The 21,769-nt window shown below is 46.5% G+C and overlaps 1 pseudogene across 1 annotated transcript in view; it reads left to right on the top strand.

Moving 5' to 3' along the window:
- LOC311137550 (transmembrane 6 superfamily member 1-like) overlaps positions 1-17,672 on the top strand; it is a 33,303-nt pseudogene extending 15,631 nt beyond the window's left edge. The window contains exons 5-9 of the transcript XR_014615460.1: positions 10,795-10,919; positions 12,560-12,566; positions 13,036-13,121; positions 14,312-14,431; positions 17,405-17,672. The product of XR_014615460.1 is annotated as a transmembrane 6 superfamily member 1-like (transcript). The remainder of the gene's footprint in view (positions 1-10,794; positions 10,920-12,559; positions 12,567-13,035; positions 13,122-14,311; positions 14,432-17,404) is intronic.
- The last annotated feature ends 4,097 nt before the right edge of the window (positions 17,673-21,769 follow it).

Raw genomic sequence — 21,769 nt, 5'->3', positions numbered from 1 at the left:
GAACAAAGCAAAACTAGTCTCAAATCAAATCAAATTGTATTTGTCACATGCGCCGAATACAACAGGTGTCACGGTTCAGACAGACGACCAGAGGACCACAATTGCGTCACACCAGAAAGTTTATTAAAACTTAAGGGAAAAGGGAAGTAGGGAGTGAATGAAGGCTCCAGGGGTAACAGGGATCCCGTCCAATGTGCTGGGTCTGTGCCTCCCCCAGTGGCAGCGATGCGTCCTATGAAGCCGGTGGTGGGTGGTCCAGAAGTCCTGGGGGGGGGAGACACAGACACAACAGGGCGGAATGAAACAAGGCAGCAGTACAGTTCAAGGGAAATCCAAAATACGTAGTAGCAAGGCAGAAGGCTGGTCAGAGTTACCGGGATTGAAGAGTAGTCAGGAGTCGTAATGGCAGAAGCAGGTCTGGATCTCCTGGGGCAGAAGAGTATCCAAAAATCAGGCAGGTCCGGGGTCACAAAACCAGGGTGAGCCAGAAGCGCGAGCAAACAGGTTCCGGGAGTGAGCTTTGCAGACGATCTGACACCGGAGAGCTGAAAGACAGGGCCTTAAATACTGGGAGAGGTAGTGGGTAATGCAGCGCAGCTGGCAGAGTAATTAGAGCAGAGCAGAGCAGGGACAGGTGGAGCTAGTTAGGCTGAGTAGAGAGAGTGGTGAGCAGAGTGGAAGAAAATTAAGGTGGTAACCCGGTGGAGTGAGAGGCTCATGACAGAACCCCCCCCCCAAGGGACGGCCCCAGAAGTCCCAAGAGCAACACCACGCCGGGCGGGAGGAGGGGAGCCGGAGGAGGGCTAGAACTCCTCCGAACGGTCCGAGTGAACGTCCTCATCCTCGGAGGAAGCCGGAGGGCCGTGGTCGGGAGATGGGACAGGTCCCGAGACAGGATCAGGCACAGGACAGGAAGCCGAGCGGGCAGGACGGTTAGGGACCCCTCTGGGGCGGCCCCTACGGATTGCAGGTTGATCAGGATGCCGTTGGTGGAAAGCGGTGATGAGAGTCCTATCCACAATCCGACTAGCTGGCACCCAGGTCCTCTCCTCAGGTCCATAGCCCTCCCAGTCAATGAGGTACTGGAGACCCCTACCCCTCCGTCTGGACCGAAGCAGGCGGCGGACGGTGTAAACCAGACCACCATCGACGAGCCGTGGAGGAGGAGGACAAGGCGCAGCAGGGACCAGCGGACTCTCATGGATGGGCTTAATCTTAGACACATGGAAAGTGGGGTGCACCCTCAGGGAATTAGGCAGTTGGAGCCGGACAGCAGTTGGGCTAATCACTCTTATGATAGGGAATGGGCCAATGAACCGAGGTGCCAGCTTCTGCGACTCCACCCTGAGTGGCAGGTTCTTCGATGACAACCACACCCTTTGACCAACATGGTAGGTGGGAGCAGGAATTCTCCGACGGTTGGCCCCGGTAGTGTAGCTGGCAACGGATCTGAGGAGTGTGGCTCGGGCTTGTGACCAGGTGCGGCGACATCGACGGGCAAAAGCAAGTGCAGATGGGCAAGTAACCTCCTCTTCCTGGCTGGCAAATAGAGGAGGCTGGTATCCATAAACACATTGGAAAGGGGACATACCGATGGCAGAGCAGGTCAGAGAATTGTGTGCGTACTCCACCCATGTCAATTGCTGCGACCAGGAGTGGGGGTTGCGTGAAGTCATGCATCGCAGTGCCTTCTCGAGCTCCTGATTAGCCCGCTCTGACTGCCCATTGGATTGGGGATGGAATCCGGAAGTCAGACTGACTGTGGCTCCCAGCAGGTGACAGAACTCCTTCCAAAAAGCGGAGGAGAATTGTGGACCACGGTCAGAAACTACATCCTTTGGCAGTCCGTGGATCCGGAAGACGTGTTCCAGGACCACCTGGGCGGTCTCCTTGGCGGTTGGGAGCTTGGGGAGGGGAATGAAGTGTGCCATCTTGCTGAAACGGTCAACTATGGTGAGAATGACGGTCATGCCACTTGAAGGGGGCAGCCCCGTGACAAAGTCAAGGGCGATGTGAGACCAGGGACGTCTGGGCACAGGCAGGGGCTGCAGCAATCCGGCTGGGGGCTGGCAGGACGACTTGTGTTGGTTGCAGATGGGGCAGGCTTGGACGAATTCCCGTACATCCTTCCTCAGAGAGGGCCACCAGAACCTCTGGGCGAGCAGGTTGTAAGTGCGGGTGGAGCCAGGGTGACAAGCTAGGCGGGAGTCATGTCCCCACTGAACGACCTGGGACCTCAGGTCTTCGGGGACAAAAAGGCGGTCAGCTGGGCAAGTGCTGGGACCTGGCTGGTTACGGAGAGCCTCCAGCACCTGTTCCTCAACAGCCCAGGTCAGAGCTGCAACGATGCAGGGACTTGGCAGAATCGACACAGGGTCCTTGGAGGGGGTGTCATCCTTCTGGAATTGACGGGAGAGGGCGTCTGGCTTGGTGTTGCATGATCCAGGCCGGTATGACAGAGTGAAATTAAACCTGGTGAAGAACAGGGCCCAGCGGGACTGCCTGGAGTTCAACCGTTTGGCCGTGCGGATGTACTCCAAGTTCTTATGATCGGTCCAAACGAGAAATGGAATGGTGGACCCCTCCAGCCAGTGACGCCACTCCTCCAAGGCAAGCTTCACAGCCAGCAGCTCACGGTTCCCTATGTCGTAATTGCACTCAGAGGGGGACAACCGACGTGAGAAAAAGGCACAGGGATGGAGCTTCCTATCCTCCGCAGCCCACTGAGAAATCACAGCACCAACTCCCACATCCGAGGCGTCCACCTCCACAATGAATTGCCGGTCCACATCAGGCATCTGGAGGATGGGAGCGGAGGTGAACCTCACCTTGAGGGTACTGAAGGCTTTGTCGGCTGCTGGGGTCCAGGTGAAGGGTTGCTTGGTGCTGGTTAGAGCAGTGAGAGGGGCAGCAACGGTACTGTAGTTCCGGATAAACTTTCTATAGAAGTTAGCAAACCCCAGAAACTGTTGCAGCTTCTTTCTGTTCTCCGGAACTGGCCATGAAGTGACTGCTGATACTTTGGCAGGATCCATTTGGATACTTCCCTCTGCCACTATGTACCCCAGGAAGGCCACTGTCTTGACGTGAAACTCACATTTCTCTGCCTTGGCGTAGAGGGAATTCTCCAGAAGACGATGAAGGACTTGCTGGACATGGCGGGTGTGTTCAGACAGGTTTCTGGAGTAGATTAAGATGTCATCCAGGTAAACGAAGACAAACTTGTTTAACATGTCCCGCAGTACATCATTCACTAGAGCCTGGAACACAGCAGGAGCATTGGTGAGACCAAAAGGCATAACCAGATACTCGTAGTGGCCTGTGGGTGTATTGAATGCGGTTTTCCATTCATCTCCCTCCCGGATCCGCACTAGGTGGTAAGCGTTTCTGAGATCCAACTTGGTAAAAACAGTGGCTCCCTGGAGCAACTCAAAAGCAGAGGTGAGCAGAGGCAGAGGGTAACGGTTTTTCACTGTGATGTCGTTGAGTCCCCTGTAGTCGATGCAGGGGCGAAGAGATCCGTCCTTCTTCCCCACAAAGAAGAAGCCAGCACCAGCAGGAGATGAAGATGAACGGATTAATCCTGCGGACAGAGAGCCATTGATGTAGTCCTCCATGGACTTTCTTTCAGGAGCAGACAACGAATAAAGACGACCCTTTGGAGGGGCTGTTCCAGGGAGGAGGTCGATGGCACAGTCGTACGGTCGGTGAGGGGGCAGAGATGTGGCTCTTGCTTTGTTAAACACCTCTCTGAGACCATGGTAGCATTCTGGGACCTTGGAGAGGTCAGGAGCGGAGTTAGTAGGTACTGGCCGAGAGGGTAGTGCGGCAGCAAGCAGGCAGGTTCGGTGGCAGTCCTCTCCCCACTCCCTGATCACCCCGGTCACCCAGTCGAGCTGAGGGTTGTGCCGGCGGAGCCATGGGTAACCCAGGATGAGGGGTTGGCCTGGAGAGGGGAGCAGGTGAAACTGGATAGTTTCTTGATGGTTTCCGGACAGACCCATCGAGACCGGGGCCGTGACATGAGTGACCGATCCGAGTAAGTGTCCGTCCAGTGCCCGGGCAGGAATAGGAGGTGTCAAACGGAGGTTCTCCAGTCCCAGTTGGCGTGCCAGCTTGATGTCCATTATGTTGGCTTCGGCGCCAGAATCCACCAGAGCAGCCAGGGTGTGAGTTGAGTCAGAGAGGCGGAGGTGAACTTGCAGCAGGGGTTTGCGGTCGGAGGACTGGATGGTCATTGAACTCAACCGGACTCCCCCTATGCCCGGTGAGCTTCGGCCCTTTAAAGGGCAGGTTACCACACGATGTCCATCACCTCCACAATAGAGGCAGAGGTTTGAAGTGAAGCGGCGCTGGCGCTCTGCAGGAGTGAGAGAGGCTCGCCCAATCTCCATAGGCTCAGACTGATCAAGCTGACCTGGGTGAGTGGCAGTAGATGACAGGAGCCCAGTCGGATCTCTCCGAATGCCGGTAGTAGGTGGACCTTGGCGCCCCCTCTCACGACGACGGGTCTGTATCCTTCTGTCGATCCTGACAGTCAGTGCGATGGCTTCATCAAGAGTGGAAGGCAGTTCATGGGAGACCAACTCGTCCTTGATATAGTCAGCCAAACTATGGAAGAACGCGTCCACCAACGATGGTGTGTTCCAAGAACTTCGTCTAGCCAGGGTTCGGAAGTCGATGGAATGGTCTGCGACTGTACGTCTGCCTTGTCGAATACTGAACAGTTCACGAGACGCCTCTGCGGTTGGTGAATCCAGGTCAAACACCTTCAGCATCTCCTCAGCAAACAGGTCGAAGGTTGCACATGCGGGGGTTTGACGTTCGAACTCTGCTGTTCCCCAGAGTCGAGCTCGGCCCGTCAGGTGAGTGATGGCATACCCAACTTTAGCCCCCTCCGTGGCGAAGGTCCTTGGCTGCAAGGAGAACTGAAGTCGGCAGCTAGTCAGGAATGGCCGGACCTGGGTTGAATCGCCGTTGAACCGCTCGGGGTTTCCAATCTTGGGTTCCGGAGCAGCGGCTGCAATGACCGGGGCAGGTAACTCGGGGGCAGGGCTGGTGGGCAGACTGGCTGGGGTAAGGTTGGTGAGGAGTTGAATGATCATGGCGAGTTGTTGTTGCTGCTGCTGGAACTGCTGCTCATGCTCATCGGTTTCCATGTCGGGAAAAGTGTGCGCTGAGTCCATAATGGTCAGATCGTACTGTCACGGTTCAGACAGACGACCAGAGGACCACAATTGCGTCACACCAGAAAGTTTATTAAAACTTAAGGGAAAAGGGAAGTAGGGAGTGAATGAAGGCTCCAGGGGTAACAGGGATCCCGTCCAATGTGCTGGGTCTGTGCCTCCCCCAGTGGCAGCGATGCGTCCTATGAAGCCGGTGGTGGGTGGTCCAGAAGTCCTGGGGGGGGGAGACACAGACACAACAGGGCGGAATGAAACAAGGCAGCAGTACAGTTCAAGGGAAATCCAAAATACGTAGTAGCAAGGCAGAAGGCTGGTCAGAGTTACCGGGATTGAAGAGTAGTCAGGAGTCGTAATGGCAGAAGCAGGTCTGGATCTCCTGGGGCAGAAGAGTATCCAAAAATCAGGCAGGTCCGGGGTCACAAAACCAGGGTGAGCCAGAAGCGCGAGCAAACAGGTTCCGGGAGTGAGCTTTGCAGACGATCTGACACCGGAGAGCTGAAAGACAGGGCCTTAAATACTGGGAGAGGTAGTGGGTAATGCAGCGCAGCTGGCAGAGTAATTAGAGCAGAGCAGAGCAGGGACAGGTGGAGCTAGTTAGGCTGAGTAGAGAGAGTGGTGAGCAGAGTGGAAGAAAATTAAGGTGGTAACCCGGTGGAGTGAGAGGCTCATGACAACAGGTGTAGACCTTATAGTGAAAGCCCTTAACCAACAATGCAGTTTTAAGAAAGAATACCAAAATAAATCACACAAAAAAAAACAATATAAAATAACATAAAAATAAAAGTAACAAATAATTAAAGAGCAGCAGTAAAAATAACAGTAGGGAGGCTATATACAGGGGGTACCGGTACCGAGTCAACCGGTGCGGGGGCACCGGTTAGTCGAGGTAATTGACAGAGACTGATGTGGTGTACTCCTCAATGCCATCGGAAGAATCCCGGAACATATTCCAGTCTGTGCTAGCAAAACAGTCCTGTAGCTTAGCATCTGCTTCATCTGACCACTTTTTTATTGACCGAGTCACTGGTGCTTCCTGCTTTAGTTTTACCTTGTAAGCAGAAATCCGGAGGATAGAATTATGGTCAGATTTGCCAAATGGAGGGCGAGGGAGAGCTTTGTACGCGTCTCTGTGTGTGGAGTAAAGGTGGTCTAACGTTTTTTTCCCTCCTGCCATCCAGGACCTCTATACCAGGCGGTGTCAGAGGAAGGCCGTCAAAATTGTCAAAGACTCCAGCCACCCTAGTCATAGACTGTTCTCTCTGCTACCGCACGGCAAGCGGTACCGGAGTGCCAAGTCTAGGTCCAAAAGACTTCTCAACAGCTTCTACTCCCAAGCCATAAGACTCCTGAACAGCTAATCATGGCTACCCGGACTATTTGCACTGCCCCCACACCCCCACCCCATCTTTTTACGCTGCTGCTACTCTGTTAATTATTTATGCATAGTCACTTTAACTCTACCCACATGTACATACAGTGGGGGAAAAAAGTATTTAGTCAGCCACCAATTGTGCAAGTTCTCCCACTTAAAAAGATGAGAGAGGCCTGTAATTTTCATCATAGGTACACGTCAACTATGACAGACAAATTGAGAGAAAAAAAATCCAGAAAATCACATTGTAGGATTTTTAATGAATTTATTTGCAAATGATGGAGGAAAATAAGTATTTGGTCACCTACAAACAAGCAAGGTTTCTGGCTCTCACAGACCTGTAACTTCATCTTTAAGAGGCTCCTCTGTCCTCCACTCATTACCTGTATTAATGGCACCTGTTTGAACTTGTTATCAGTATAAAAGACACCTGTCCACAACCTCAAACAGTCACACTCCAAACTCCACTATGGCCAAGACCAAAGAGCTGTCAAAGGACACCAGAAACAAAATTGTAGACCTGCACCAGGCTGGGAAGACTGAATCTGCAATAGGTAAGCAGCTTGGTTTTAAGAAATCAACTGTGGGAGCAATTATTAGGAAATGGAAGACATACAAGACCACTGATAATCTCCCTCGATTTGGGGCTCCACGCAAGATCTCACCCCGTGGGGTCAAAATGATCACAAGAACAGTGAGCAAAAATCCCAGAACCACACGGGGGGACCTAGTGAATGACCTGCAGAGAGCTGGGACCAAAGTAACAAAGCCTACCATCAGTAACACACTACGCCGCCAGGGACTCAAATCCTGCAGTGCCAGACATGTCCCCCTGCTTAAGCCAGTACATGTCCAGGCCCGTCTGAAGTTTGCTAGAGTGCATTTGGATGATCCAGAAGAGGATTGGGAGAATGTCATATGGTCAGATGAAACCAAAATATAACTTTTTGGTAAAAACTGGAGGACAAAGAATGCTGAGTTGCATCCAAAGAACACCATACCTACTGTGAAGCATGGGGGTGGAAACATCATGCTTTGGGGCTGTTTTTCTGCAAAGGGACCAGGACGACTGATCCGTGTAAAGGAAAGAATGAATGGGGCCATGTATCGTGAGATTTTGAGTGAAAACCTCCTTCCATCAGCAAGGGCATTGAAGATGAAACGTGGCTGGGTCTTTCAGCATGACAATGATCCCAAACACACCGCCCAGGCAACGAAGGAGTGGCTTCGTAAGAAGCATTTCAAGGTCCTGGAGTGGCCTAGCCAGTCTCCAGATCTCAACCCCATAGAACATCTTTGGAGGGAGTTGAAAGTCTGTGTTGCCCAGTGACAGCCCCAAAACATCACTGCTCTAGAGGAGATCTGCATGGAGGAATGGGCCAAAATACCAGCAACAGTGTGTGAAAACCTTGTGAAGACTTACAGAAAACGTTTGACTTGTGTCATTGCCAACAAAGGGTATATAACAAAGTATTGAGAAACTTTTGTTATTGACCAAATACTTATTTTCCACCATAATTTGCTAATAAATTAATTACAAATCCTACAATGTGATTTTCTGGATTTTTTTCTCTCATTTTGTCTGTCATAGTTGACGTGTACCTATGATGAAAATTACAGGCCTCTCTCATCTTTTTAAGTGGGAGAACTTGCACAATTGGTGGCTGACTAAATACTTTTTTCCCCCACTGTATTACCTCAACTACCTCAACTAGCCGGTGCCCCCGCACATTGACTCTGCACCGGTACCCCCCTGTATATATAGCCTCCCTACTGTTCTTTTATTTTATTTTACTTCTGCTCTTTTTTTCTCAACACTTTTTTGTTGTTGTTGTTGTTTTATTTTACTTTTTTATAAAAAAAATAATGCATTGTTGGTTAAGGGCTATAAGTAAGCATTTCACTGTAATGTCACCTGTTGTATTCGGCACATGTGGCCAATAAAATTTGATTTGATTTGATAACATGCTGGTAGAAATGAGGTAAAACAGATTTAAGTTCCCTGCATTAAAGTCCCCTGCCACTATAAGCGCCGGCGCTGGATGAGTGTTTACCTGTTTGCTTATGGTCGTATACAGCTCATTGAGTGTGATCTTAGTGCCAGCATCAGTTTGTGGTGGTAAATAGACAGCTACGAAGAATATAGATGAAAACTCTCTTGGTAGATAGTGTGGTCTTCAGCTTATCATGAGATACTCTACCTCAGGCAAGCAAAACCTTGAGACTTCCTTAGATATCGTGCACCAGCTGTTGTTTACAAATATACATAGACCTCCACCCCTTGTCTTACCAAAGGCTGCTGTTTTATCCTGCCGATACAGTGTATAACCCGCCAGCTGTATGTTATTCATGTCTTCGTTCAGCCACGACTCTGTGAAACATAAGATATTACAGTTTTTAATGTCCCGTTGGTAGGATATAAGTGCTTGTAGTTCGTCCACTTTATTATCAAGCGATTGTAAATTGGCCAATAGTATCGATGGCAAAGGCAGATTAGCCACTCGTCACCGGCTCCTTACCAGGCACCCCGATCTCCTTCCGTGATATCTCCGTCATTCGCAGTAGAAAGAAAAGGAGATAAGGGCCCTGTCGGGTGTCTGGAGCAAATCCCTCTCATCCGACTCATTAAAGAAAAATTATTTGTCCACTTCAAGGTGAGTAATCGCTGTTCTGATGTCCAGAAGCTATTTTCTGTCACAAGAGACGGTAGCAGCAACATTATGTACAAAATAAGTTACAAACAATGCGAAAAAACACAAAATAGCACGGTTGGTTAAGAGTCCATAAAAAGGCAGCCATCCCCTCCGGTGCCAACAAAGCATCTGTTCTCTGGATTTCAAACAGCATAGGGAAGTATCGGAGGATCAAACTAACTCGCGGCAATGTGTTCACAACATTTTGTATTTAAGTTGTATATTTGTTCAATGATGCCCTACTGAGGACTTATTTAGAACATTATTTAAGTTCATTACAAGCTGTGTATAATAGAGCCTCCAAGTTATGAAAATGTGGTCTCCTCTTTTGGCTAAGGTCTCCTCTATTTCTCATGTAAACGTCATGGAAATGTGTCAACTTTAACATGGTTAAAATTAGACTGCTCTACTCTACTTCAGATGTACCCAGTTCCTCCTCATATAGTGCCTTGCAAAAGTATTCCTCCCCCTTGGCATTTTTCCTATTTTGTTGCATTACAACCTGTAATTTAAATGGATTTTTATTTGTATTTCATGTAATGGACATACACAAAATAGTCCAAATTGGTGAAGTGAAATGAAAAAAATAACTTGTTTCAAAGAATTCAAAAAAATAAATAACGGAAAAATGGTGCGTGCATATGTATTCACCCCCTTTGCTATGAAGCCCCTAAATACGATCTGGTGCAACCAATTACCTTCAGAAGTCACATAATGAGTTAAATAAAGTCCACCTGTGTGCAATCTAAGAGTCACATGATCTGTCACATGATCTCAGTATATATACACATGTTCTGAAAGGCCCCAGAGTCTGCAACACCACTAAGCAAGGGGCACCACCAAGCAAGCGGCACCATGAACACCATGAAGGAGCTCTCCAAACAGGTCAGGGATAAAGTTGTGGAGAAGTATAGATCAGGGTTGGGTTATAAAAAAATATCCTAAACTTTGAACATCCCACGGAGCACCATTTAAATCCATTATTAAATAATGGAAATAATATGGCACCACAACAAACCTGTCAAGAGAGGGCCGCCCACCAAAACTCACGAACCAGACAAGGAGGGCATTAATCAGAGAGGCAACAGAGACCAACGATAACCCTGAAGGAGCTGCAAAGCTCCACAGCGGAGATTGGAGTATCTGTCCATAGGACCACTTTAAGCCGTACACAGAGCTGGGCTTTACGGAAGAGTGGCCAGAAAAAAGCCATCACTTAAAGAAAAAAATAAGCAAACACGTTTGGTGTTCACCAAAAGGCATGTGGGAGACTCCCCAAACATATGGGGGGGGGGGGGGGGGGGGGGGTAGTCAATAGTTATGCACGCTCAAGTCTTCTGTTTAATTTGTCTTATTTCTTGTTTGGTTCACACCCAAAAATATTTTGCATCTTCAAAGTGGTAGGCATATTGTGTAAATCAAATGATACAAACCCCCAAGGTTGTAAGGCAACAAAATAGGAAAAATGCCAAGAGGGGTGAATACTTTCGCAAGCCACTGTATTTCTAGGGGATGAAATGCTCTCTGTTTCCCTCCCTGGCAGGTAAATTTGGGTCAAATATCTGTCCTTCTTTCTGGCTCAACATGCCCTTCCTATTGCTTCCTATATGGGGAGCGATCAAGCTGTTCAACATGCCCAAGAGCGGACCCACCCTCAGTGGATACAGGGTGAGATGGAGAATGGCACAGCTGATTGACCTGGTGGAATACCTCGGGCCAGGAGTTTTACCTGACCTTGTGTCCTCACCAGGAAAACTAGGGCTCAGAACATAGAAATATAATGAATAGAATGGGCGTCCCCATAATACCCATAAAACCTAGCGGTCAAACAGGGAAATGGTTCCAATCGTTTTTCCACCATTCATTTTTCCTAAAGGGGATTAAAGAAACACTTAAAATAAGGGCTGTGTTTCATGTAGGCTTACCCTGGCGTGACATTTTGATAATGTAAATCTCTCTCGGACAAGGTGACTTTAATCAATATATTCGGCTCTATTTACTCTCAGATTCTAAAATGCTCATTAGCATCAAAGTAGACATCATGCAAGACTACAAATCCCTGCCATCTCATGCATGTCATCTCTAGCTGGCATCTTTCCTAACAGGTACTTTTAAAGACATTTTGACTTTTTATTCATTACTACATTTAGTTAACAATAGATAGTTAATCCAGAGATTCTTACCTTTGCCTCAATTCGGCAGTCTTGTCCAGATCATCATGGCATTTGTAGTTCTTTATCATAGCCACATTAGCAGCTAATTAGCATGTAAAAAATGTTATAAATTGATTTGCATTTTAATGAGGGAAATAAGTATTTGACCCCTCTGCAAAACATGACTTAGTACTTGGTGGCAAAACCCTTGTTGGCAATCACAGAGGTCAGACGTTTCTTGTAGTTGACCACCAGGTTTGCACACATCTCAGGAGGGATTTTGTCCCACTCCTCTTTGCAGATCTTCTCCAAGTCATTAAGGTTTCGAGGCTGACGTTTGGCAACTCGAACCTTCAGCTCCCTCCACAGATTTTCTATGGGATTAAGGTCTGGAGACTGGCTAGGCCACTCCAGGCCTTAATGTGCTTCTTCTTGAGCCACTCCTTTGTTGCCTTGGCCGTGTGTTTTGGGTCATTGTCATGCTGGAATACCCATCCACGACCCATTTTCAATGCCCTGGCTGAGGGAAAGAGGTTCTCACCCAAGATTTGATCATTGCAACTCCACGAGGTGAGATCTTGCAAGGAGCCCCAGGCCGAGGGAGATTGACAGTTATTTTGTGTTTTTCCAATTGCGAATAATCGCATCAACTGTTGTCACCTTCTCACCAAGCTGCTTGGCGATGGTCTTGTAGCCCATTCCAGCCTTGTGTAGGTCTACAATCTTGTCCCTGACATCCTTGGAGAGCTCTTTGGTCTTGGCCATGGTGGAGAGTTTGGAATCTGATTGATTGATTGCTTCTGTGGACAGGTGTCTTTTATACAGGTAACAAACTGAGATTAGGAGCACTCCCTTTAAGAGTGTGCTCCTAATCTCAGCTCGTTACCTGTATAAAAGACACCTGGGAGCCAGAAATCTTTCTGATTGAGAGGGGGTCAAATACTTATTTCCCTAATTAAAATGCAAATCAATTTATAACATTTTTTACATGCATTTTTCAGGAATTTTTTGTTGTTATTCTGTCTCTCACTGTTCAAATAAACCTTCCATTAAAATGATAGACTGATCATTTCTTTGTCAGTGGGCAAACGTACAAAATCAGCAGGGGATCAAATACTTTTTTCCCTCACTGTACATGGCCTTCACTCTCTTCAGGGGCTTGGTGAGCCAGCAGGGCCTGAATACACACTTAGAAATTAACACTCAAAAATATTGGAAATAAAATAAAACATCAGAAATAAAGTGTTATATTAGGATTATTCTAGCGCACCAATTTTAGCACAGTCTAAAGAGTCGATGCATATAGAAGTGATTCCCTCATGTGCCATCTGTCTTTGTAGTAGATCATCTATGCATCATAAACTAATCATTATGTGCAACATCTTCTGCGCTGATTCAATCATGTCATATAGGTGGTCTCATTTGACACTTCCCTGGCAAAAAGCCATTTGAAGATGTACCTACTTATTAGATGTTTTAATGTGATTTTCATTCAATACTTGTTCTTTATCACGTTCTCCTGTGACCAGACATGGTTTATATTACAATAACTGATCCTACAGACGAGTAGTTTATAAAGTACTCTTACCTAGATGATCATGTTGTAACCTTCCTCGTGTGTGTGTGGGTAGCTCTTAACTCCCCTCTAGAGGCCTGTTCCGTCTACCTCTGCGAGTATGAGCCCTATCTGAAGGACCCGGTGGGCTACCCCAAGGTTATTTTGGGTACTTTAGACACAGAGCATGCCTCTCTGCAGTTCCAGTGGCATTCCTTAATAGTCGCTAACCCACTTCGTTTTAAATAACAACGTAATAGCCACTCCATCCAGAGATCACTTGGAGCTGCCTTGAAGCCTGCCCTATCTCTCTCCTCTGTGTGTATCTCACAACACAGATTACAGAGCCGTTTTAATCATTACGCCACAATGAGAGGGCTGAGAGGCCAGGCTGGTTCATCGTCTCTCATTTGTTAGGCAAGAGAGTGGTTGTGACTGGTCCGGTCTCAACGCCCGCCTGGGCTTACTTCAAACGCTGGGTGTTTTGTTTTGTTTTATTAGGGTCCTTAACCGAGTCAATAGGTTATCTAAATACCTTGTTGTTGCTCCAGTCCAGGCACAATGGCCAAGCATCGATCAGGCAGGGAACTGCATGCTGAGAACTTGATAAACGAATCCTCCTTCCCCTGAGCCCCCCATGAGCAACACACTGGGTGGGAGGTGTGTGTGTGTATGCGTGCGTGTGTGTATACTCTAGCTAGCATGTGTGTGCAATGCAGGTGTGTGTGTGTGTGTGTGGAGGGGCGGTTTTCATGGTGTTGCGCTGCCTTTGCATTGAGCGACCTTTTTAATCATTGATGGTGATCAACCATGGCAGACAGATGACTGGGCGCAGCACACAGACACTCCTGCAAGGACGGAAGGGCAATGTGTGATTGGCTCTCAGCCTCTGTGCTCAATTCATTAGGATTCATCAGGACCACAGCCCTAGAACAAAAGCCACTGTTCAAAGGTATAATTTGATGCCATTACTTCAGCAGCTACCTGACTTTCATGCTCCAAATATTCTCTGTTGAAGTGCAAGTGAGAGTCGATGTAATGACCTCTGTATTTGGACACTACAATTTGGTCCTCAGTGTGCGTTGTGAAAGCACTTCAAATGTGTGTGTGTGTTGTCTATGCAGCCGGCAGCAGTGTTATCTGTATTCTGTGTGAGTGCTTGGACTGCTGTAACGCTGTTAGCGCCCTAGCAAGGATGAAGATGTACTGCATTAATTGTCCATTGGCGTGTCTATATTAATTGTCCATTGGAGTGTCAGAGCTGCACGGTGGGGCGGGCCGGTTGGAGTCAAACAGAGGTCTCTGAGACACTTGTACTGTGATTTAATCCTGTGATGTAATCCCTGTTGTAGATTCTGCACCTCCTGTTCTACGTGCTGCCAATGCTGGGGGCCTTTGTCTACGGACTCATAGTGCCTGGCTGCACCTGGGTGCCTGATTGGACTGTGTTCGTTGCTGGAGGCATTGCCCAGGTAAGATATGGGGGACATATTTGTGTTATTATGGGTTAAGAACATAAACTACAGTTCCCAGAATGCAATGTGCTCTATCTACATTACTTCTTCTACATCCAAGACCTCTATACTAGGCGATGTCAGAGGAAGGCCCAGAAAATTGACAAAGACTCCAGCCACCCAAGTCATAGACTGTTCTCTCTGCTACTGCATGGCAAGCAGTACCGGAGCTCCAAGTCTAGGTCCAAAAGGCTCCTTAACAGCTTCTACCTCCAAGCCATAAGACTGCAGAACAATTAATCAAATGGCTACCCAGGCTATTTGCATTGATTTTACACTGCTGCTACTCGCTGTTTATTATCTATGCATAGTCACTTTACCCCTACATACATGTACATATTACCTCAATTACCTCGACTAACCTGTACCCCCGCACATTGACTCGGTACCGGTACCCCCTGTATATAGCCTCGTTATTGTTATTTTATTGTGTTACTTTCTTTACTTTAGTTTATTTAGTAAATATTTTCTTAACTCTTATTTTCTTAAAACTGGTTAAGGGCTTGTAAGTAAGCATTTCAAGGTAAGGTGTACACCAGTTGTATTCGGCGCATGTGACAAATACAATTTTATTTTATTTGATTCTACATACTGCTATTACTAGTCATACTAGACTTGAACAGGTTGAATCACTTAACAGTGACTAGGGCCCTGAAAGTTCAAACTGTGTACATTACGCTCAGCATTAGTTTCAAGTTGTATTAGTCGTATGTACAGGATACACATGGTATACACCGTCCAACTTAAATGCTTACTTGCAGGTTCCTGCTCGACAATGCAACAACAATAAGAAATAATAAAAGATAAGAATACGAACATAAAGTAAATGGCTCAGTAGAATAGAATAGTGAAAGTATAGCTCCCAATGCTACCACTATCGCAAGTTCTTATTGAAATATTTTATTAGATCCAGCTTTAATAAGGCCTCTTCATGGCGTCCGTGTTCATAATAATAACCAGTCAGCCCCATCCTATAGAGACCTATTTCCTGTCATCAGGAGGCTGAATTTCCTCTCCATGCTCGACTAATAGAGGCAGCCATCAAACAAGAGGCAGTGATCAAAGGCCAGTACTGTATAGACTCGTCTGCAGCCCCTACTATCCCTCAACACGGGGGAAGGCCAGCCTCGGGGATTCAGCATTTCTAATCAAAAGACTCCTGTGAAACGGAGCAGGGCACCAGAGTCTTCTCTCTGAGGTCGGGCTTTGCTGTACTGTACATCGCTGGCTGCAGATACTAATGGGTGTTGCAGAGGCTCAAAGTAGAGTAACGTATCAGGTTTAAAGCTATTAAATCAAGGCTTTTGTGAGGCAACACTTGAAAATCAACACTTGAAAATTAGTGGTCAGTTGTGAATAAACGTATTGCCTAGCTATGAGAGTGAACAAGAATTACACTAGTATGTGGACACCCCTTCAAATTAGTGGATTTGGCTATTTCAGCCACACCCGTTGCTGACAGGTGTATAAAATCGAGCACACTTCCATACAATCTCCATAGACAAACATTGGCAGTAGGATGGCCGTACTGAGGAGCTCAGTGACTTTCAACGTGGCACCATCATAGGATGCCACCTTTCTAACAAGTCAGTTCGTCAAATTTCTGCCCTGCTAGAGCTTCTCCGGTCAACTGTAAGTGCTGTTATTGTGAAGTGGAAACATCTAGGAGCAACAACGGCTCAACCGCGAAGTGGTAGGCCACACAAGCTAAACAAATCTAATAAAGAAATTGTCTGTCCTCGGTTGCAACACTCACTATCGAGTTCCAAACTGCCTCTGGAATAAACGTTAGCACAAGAACTGTTCGTCGGGAGCTTCATGAAATGGGTTTCCATGGCCGAGCAGCCGCACATAAGCCTAAGATCACCATGCACAATGCCAAGCGTCGGCTGGAGTGGTTTAAAGCTTGCCGCCATTGGACTCTGGAGCAGTGGATGAATCATGCTTCACCATCTGGCAGTCTGACGGAGGAATCTGGGTTTGGCGGATGCCAGGTGAACGCTACCTGCCCCAAAGCATAGTGCCAACTGTAAAGTTTGGTGGAGGAGGAATAATGGTCTGGGGCTGTTTTTCATGGTTTGGGCTCCTTAGTTCCAGTGAAGGGAAATCTTAACGCTATACAGCATACAATGACATTCTAGACAATTCTGTTGCTTCCAACTTTGTGGCAACAGTTTGGGGAAGGTCCTTTCCTGTTTCAGCATGACAGTGCCCCTGTGCACAAAGCGAGGTCCATACAGAAATGGTTTGTCGAGATCGGTGTGGAAGAACTTGACTGGCCTGCACAGAGCCCTGACCTCAACCCCATCGAACACCTTTGGGATGAATTGGAACGCTGACTGCGAGCCAGGCCTAATCGCCCAACATCAGTGCCTGATCTCACTAATGCTCTTGTGGCTGAATAGAAGCAAGTCCGCGGCAGGTAGCTTAGTGGTTAAGAGCGTTGTGCCAGTAACCGAAAGGTTGCTGGTTCTAATCCCCGAGCCGACTAGGTGAAAGATCTGTCAATGTGCCCTTGAGCAAGGCACTTAACCCTAATTGCTCATGTAAGTCGCTCTGGATAAGAGCGTCTGCTAAATGACAAAAAAAAGAAAAGAAAAAAAAGAAATAGTCCCCGCAGCAATGTTCCAACATCTAGTGGAAAGCCTTCCCAGAAGAGTGGAGGCTGTTATAGCAGCAAAGGGGGGACCAACTCCATATTAATGCCCATGATTTTGGAATGAGATGTTTGACTTTTGGCCATGTAGTGTATGTTAGTTACAGCTAGGGATTCAACACCAATATGTGTTCTATTGGGAAGTGAGTGGTAGTATTTGTCTGACAATGGACTATCTCCCTAAAAATATTTGCTGAGTGACATGACTGAATAACCCAACACCTTTGTTTGGAATAACGCCAAACTTTTCCCCTTCCTTCCTCTCTCCTCCACAGTGCCAGTGGGCCCACATCGGGGCATCCCTCCACCCACGTACAGTGGCCCCATTCCGGATCCAAGGCGAGGCCTTCCTGGCTGTCCTGGCAGCCAACCTGCTGTACGCTGTGATCCCCTCGCTCATCGCCATGCACTGCACCAGCAACACCAACTTCTTCTTGACCGTCACTAAACTGCCCGGGATGGAGGGGATGCCCTGGGTTCCTGATGCCGACACTCTGGTTGAGAAAAAGCACAATTAAAGTTTACTAACCAAGAAAGTTACCAATAAAGATATGCCATTAAGTTTACAGAATTGAATATATTTGACTTAACATCGCACTGTATCATACAAGTAGTTTCTGTAACAAGTCCCATAGGGACCGAAAAGCAGTGTTGGGGAGCAGTGAACTACATTTTGCAGTAGCTTGGTTGTAGTTGAACAAAATTCTAATCTAGGTAGTGTTTTCAGTAGATAATTACTTTTTTGCCATGTAGCGGTGTAGCTAACTACTGGAACTACAGAATACTGTGTATTAGTACCTGCTTTCAATATACAGTACTTTGTATCCCTCATTTACTCAAGTGTTTCCATTATTTTGGCAGTTCCTTTATGTGCAATCTTGAGTCTAAATACAAAATCTGGAGTGAATCGGATTCATGGTTCATGAGGAGAAGATGATTTTGAGCATTAGCGTTACATATGCAAAGAATGAGTTAATAGTTTCCTTGTTTTTTGAGATACAGTATCAATACCAAATTCAGTTTGGTTCATCTTAGGGACGTCCATGATAGCGATGACAAGTTTCAAGTTGATAGGCCATTGTGAAGTGGATTTAAATGGACACGTAAAATCTGTTTTTGTATTTGTCAATAACACGCTAATCTCTTAACCAATCCCTTAGCTTTTCCCAAACTAAGTTAAGACATGTACCATGGGCCTATATAACGACATTGGTGTTATTTGGGTTTTCAAACATTTCCAAGATGGAGGAAAATCTATCCTGACAGACCTTATGGGCCCTTGAGGCAAATTTGTTCAGCATGAGGAAAGTATCAAGTCCAGTTCAAACAGGGTGGCAGATATGAGGGTTTAAAGAGCGACTGCCTTTAAAAAGCAACAAATTCATTTGAAAACGGCCTATGTGGCATCAATATGAGTCAGAAACAGTTCTTCTAGTGTCAAAATGTACCACAAAATGTAAATAGGATAGTCTTGGTCATAAAATCAGTCTTGTCTAAAACGGAGTCTTGTCTAAAACGTAGTTTGGAACATCCGTGCGTCACAACGAGTAAATGGAGGTTGATTTGACAATGTACATTTGCCCACTAACGAGGGGTTGATTGCTCTCTATCCAATAGCATAGACAGTGAGACAGAACTGCCCAGCAGCCCGACTTTGTTAACATAAGACAACACGTTGCACATTTTTTTACTTGAGAAATACTGCACCAAACACCTTAGTTAGATGTCAAATTACACAACTAAAACATCCTCTACAAAAATGTCAACATTAATTACAGATTTCTTGAGTTATCTGAGATTCATTCTGGGGATTTTGAGGAAGTAAAAATTAGCTTCCGTGTCTCATGGGGGACAAACATCCTTAACCAAACGTGGAATCGATTAGGCAACATATCTCTAAGACTGAAATCTCGTTTTCCTAATGAGCAACAGAATCTGCCAATCGGCATGCTCAGTGGCTGTTTAAGTGAGACTGCTCATCACAGCACCACCTATAGGCCAATAGGTGCCATTATTTTTGACCAATTTACTAATGGCCTCTAATTTCTGTGTGCCAAATTAGAAAAAAAGTTATGCTTGAGTTATTTGACAAGGGAATTTTAAAAATAAGAATAACAATACGTTTCATAGCTTCGATGTGAACCCCTAAATAGAGTGAGGGGAAAAAAGTATTTGATCCCCTGCTGATTTTGTACGTTTGCCCACTGACAAAGACATGATCAGTCTATAATTTTAATGGTAGGTTTATTTGAACAGTGAGAGACAGAATAACAACAACAAAAAATCCAGAAAAACGCATGTCAAAAATGTTATAAATTGATTTGCATTTTAATGAGGGAAATAAGTATTTGACCCCTCTGCAAAACATGACTTAGTACTTGGTGGCAAAACCCTTGTTGGCAATCACAGAGGTCAGACGTTTCTTGTAGTTGGCCACCAGGTTTGCATACATCTCAGGAGGGATTTTGTCCCACTCCTCTTTGCAGATCTTCTCCAAGTCATTAAGGTTTTGAGGCTGATGTTTGGCAACTCGAACCTTCAGCTCCCTCCACAGATTTTCTATGGGATTAAGGTCTGGAGACTGGCTAGGCCACTCCAGGACCTTAACGTGCTTCTTCTTGAGGCACTCCTTTGTTGCCTTGGCCATGTGTTTTGGGTCATTGTCATGCTGGAATACCCATCCACGACCCATTTTCAATGCCCTGGCTGAGGGAAGGAGGTTCTCACCCAAGATTTGACGGTACATGGCCCTGTCCATCGTCCCTTTGATGCTGTGAAGTTGTACTTATTATTATTATTATTATTATTATTATTATTATTATTATTATTATTATTATACTGTCCCCTTAGCAGAAAAACACCCCCAAAGCATAATGTTTCCATCTCCATGATTGACGGTGGGGATGGTGTTCTTGGGGTCATAGGCAGCATTCCTCCTCCTCCAAACACGGCGAGTTGAGTTGATGCCAAAGAGCTCGATTTTGGTCTCATCTGACCACAACACTTTCACCCAGTTCTCCTCTGAATCATTCAGATGTTCATTGGCAAACTTCAGACGGGCCTGTATATGTGCTTTCTTGAGCAGGGGGACCTTGCGGGTGCTGCAGGATTTCAGTCCTTCATGGCGTAGTGTGTTACCAATTGTTTTCTTGGTGACTATGGTCCCAGCTGCCTTGAGATCATTGACAAGATCCTCCCGTGTAGTTCTGGGCTGATTCCTCACCGTTCTCATGATCATTGCAACTCCACGAGGTGAGATCTTGCATGGAGCCCTAGGCCGAGGGAGATTGACAGTTCTTTTGTGTTTCTTCCATTTGCGAATAATCACACCAACTGTTGTCACCTTCTCACCAAGCTGCTTGGCGATGGTCTTGTAGCCCATTCCAGCCTTGTGTAGGTCTACAATCTTGTCCCTGACATCCTTGAAGAGCTCTTTGGTCTTGGCCATGGTGGAGAGTTTGGAATCTGATTGATTGATTGCTTCTGTGGACAGGTGTCTTTTATACAGGTAACAAGCTGAGATTAGGAGCACTCCCTTTAAGCACTCCCTTTAAGAGTATACTGCAGCAACAGTGTTCTCTTAGACCGGGACCCCACCATTGAACTATACTGCAGCAACAGTGTTCTCTTAGACCGGGACCCCTCCATTGAACTATACTGCAGCGACAGAGAGTGAGACAGAAACAGGCTCCACTTTCCCCGCAGCCTTTAGTTCATACAAACACAGAGCTGTTGGCAAACAAACCATTTTCTCCCCTTTTCATTAGAAACAAATGCGGCAGCCAGGTACCGGTATGAAGAAATACCTCCTAAATAACTCACTCCAGTGTGTCATCCTTAGACTCACACACACCATAAACATACACACAGGCTAACCTTATTCATTCTCCCTCAGCAGTTTTTACATGCTGATGTATGGCAATGAAGAAGAAACGGCCTGGTTGCAAATGCCCTTTGTGTGACAGACCTCTATATGAAATCTGGCCCCTTTCACAACTGCTCCATCCATATGATGGAAGTGGAGGAGCCACTGGGAATATGTGCAGATGTCTGCTTAGCTGTGCAGCCTGAGACACCAGCAGAGTTGTGGTCTGCCTTTCGCTCGATGGTAGAAAGAGAGAGGCTGAACACTGCAGCGCACAATTGACCCAGCGTCGTCCAGGGTAGGGGAGGGAATGGCCGTCAGGGATGTAGCTCAGTTGGTAGAGCATGGCGTTTGCAACGCCAGGGTTGTGGGTTCGATTCCCACGGGGGCCAGTATGAAAAAATAAAAAAATAATGTATGCACTCACTAACTGTAAGTCGCTCTGGATAAGAGCATCTGCTAAAAGACTAAAATGTAATGTAAATGTAATGACACAAGCAGACCAATTCTGATCTTTTTTCCACTAATTGGTCTTTTGATCGATCACATCAGATCTTCTTACATCTCATCTTTTTCAGATATGATCTGATTTGTCAAAAGACCAATTGTCACGGACGTTGACTGATGACTTGTGGAACCAAGGCGCAGCGTGATAAGCATACATTTTATTTAGTACACAACACACGAACAAAACAACAAAACGAACGATACGTGAAGTCCTGAGGTTACAACAACACAAACCTTTACGGAACAAGATCCCACGAACTAACTGGTG

The sequence above is a fragment of the Coregonus lavaretus genome (genome assembly GCF_964263955.1).
Source record: "Coregonus lavaretus genome assembly, chromosome: 11".
Lineage (NCBI taxonomy): Eukaryota > Metazoa > Chordata > Actinopteri > Salmoniformes > Salmonidae > Coregonus > Coregonus lavaretus.
The sequence above is the reverse complement of the archived record's forward strand: the minus strand, read 5'-3'. Positions and strand labels throughout refer to the sequence as shown.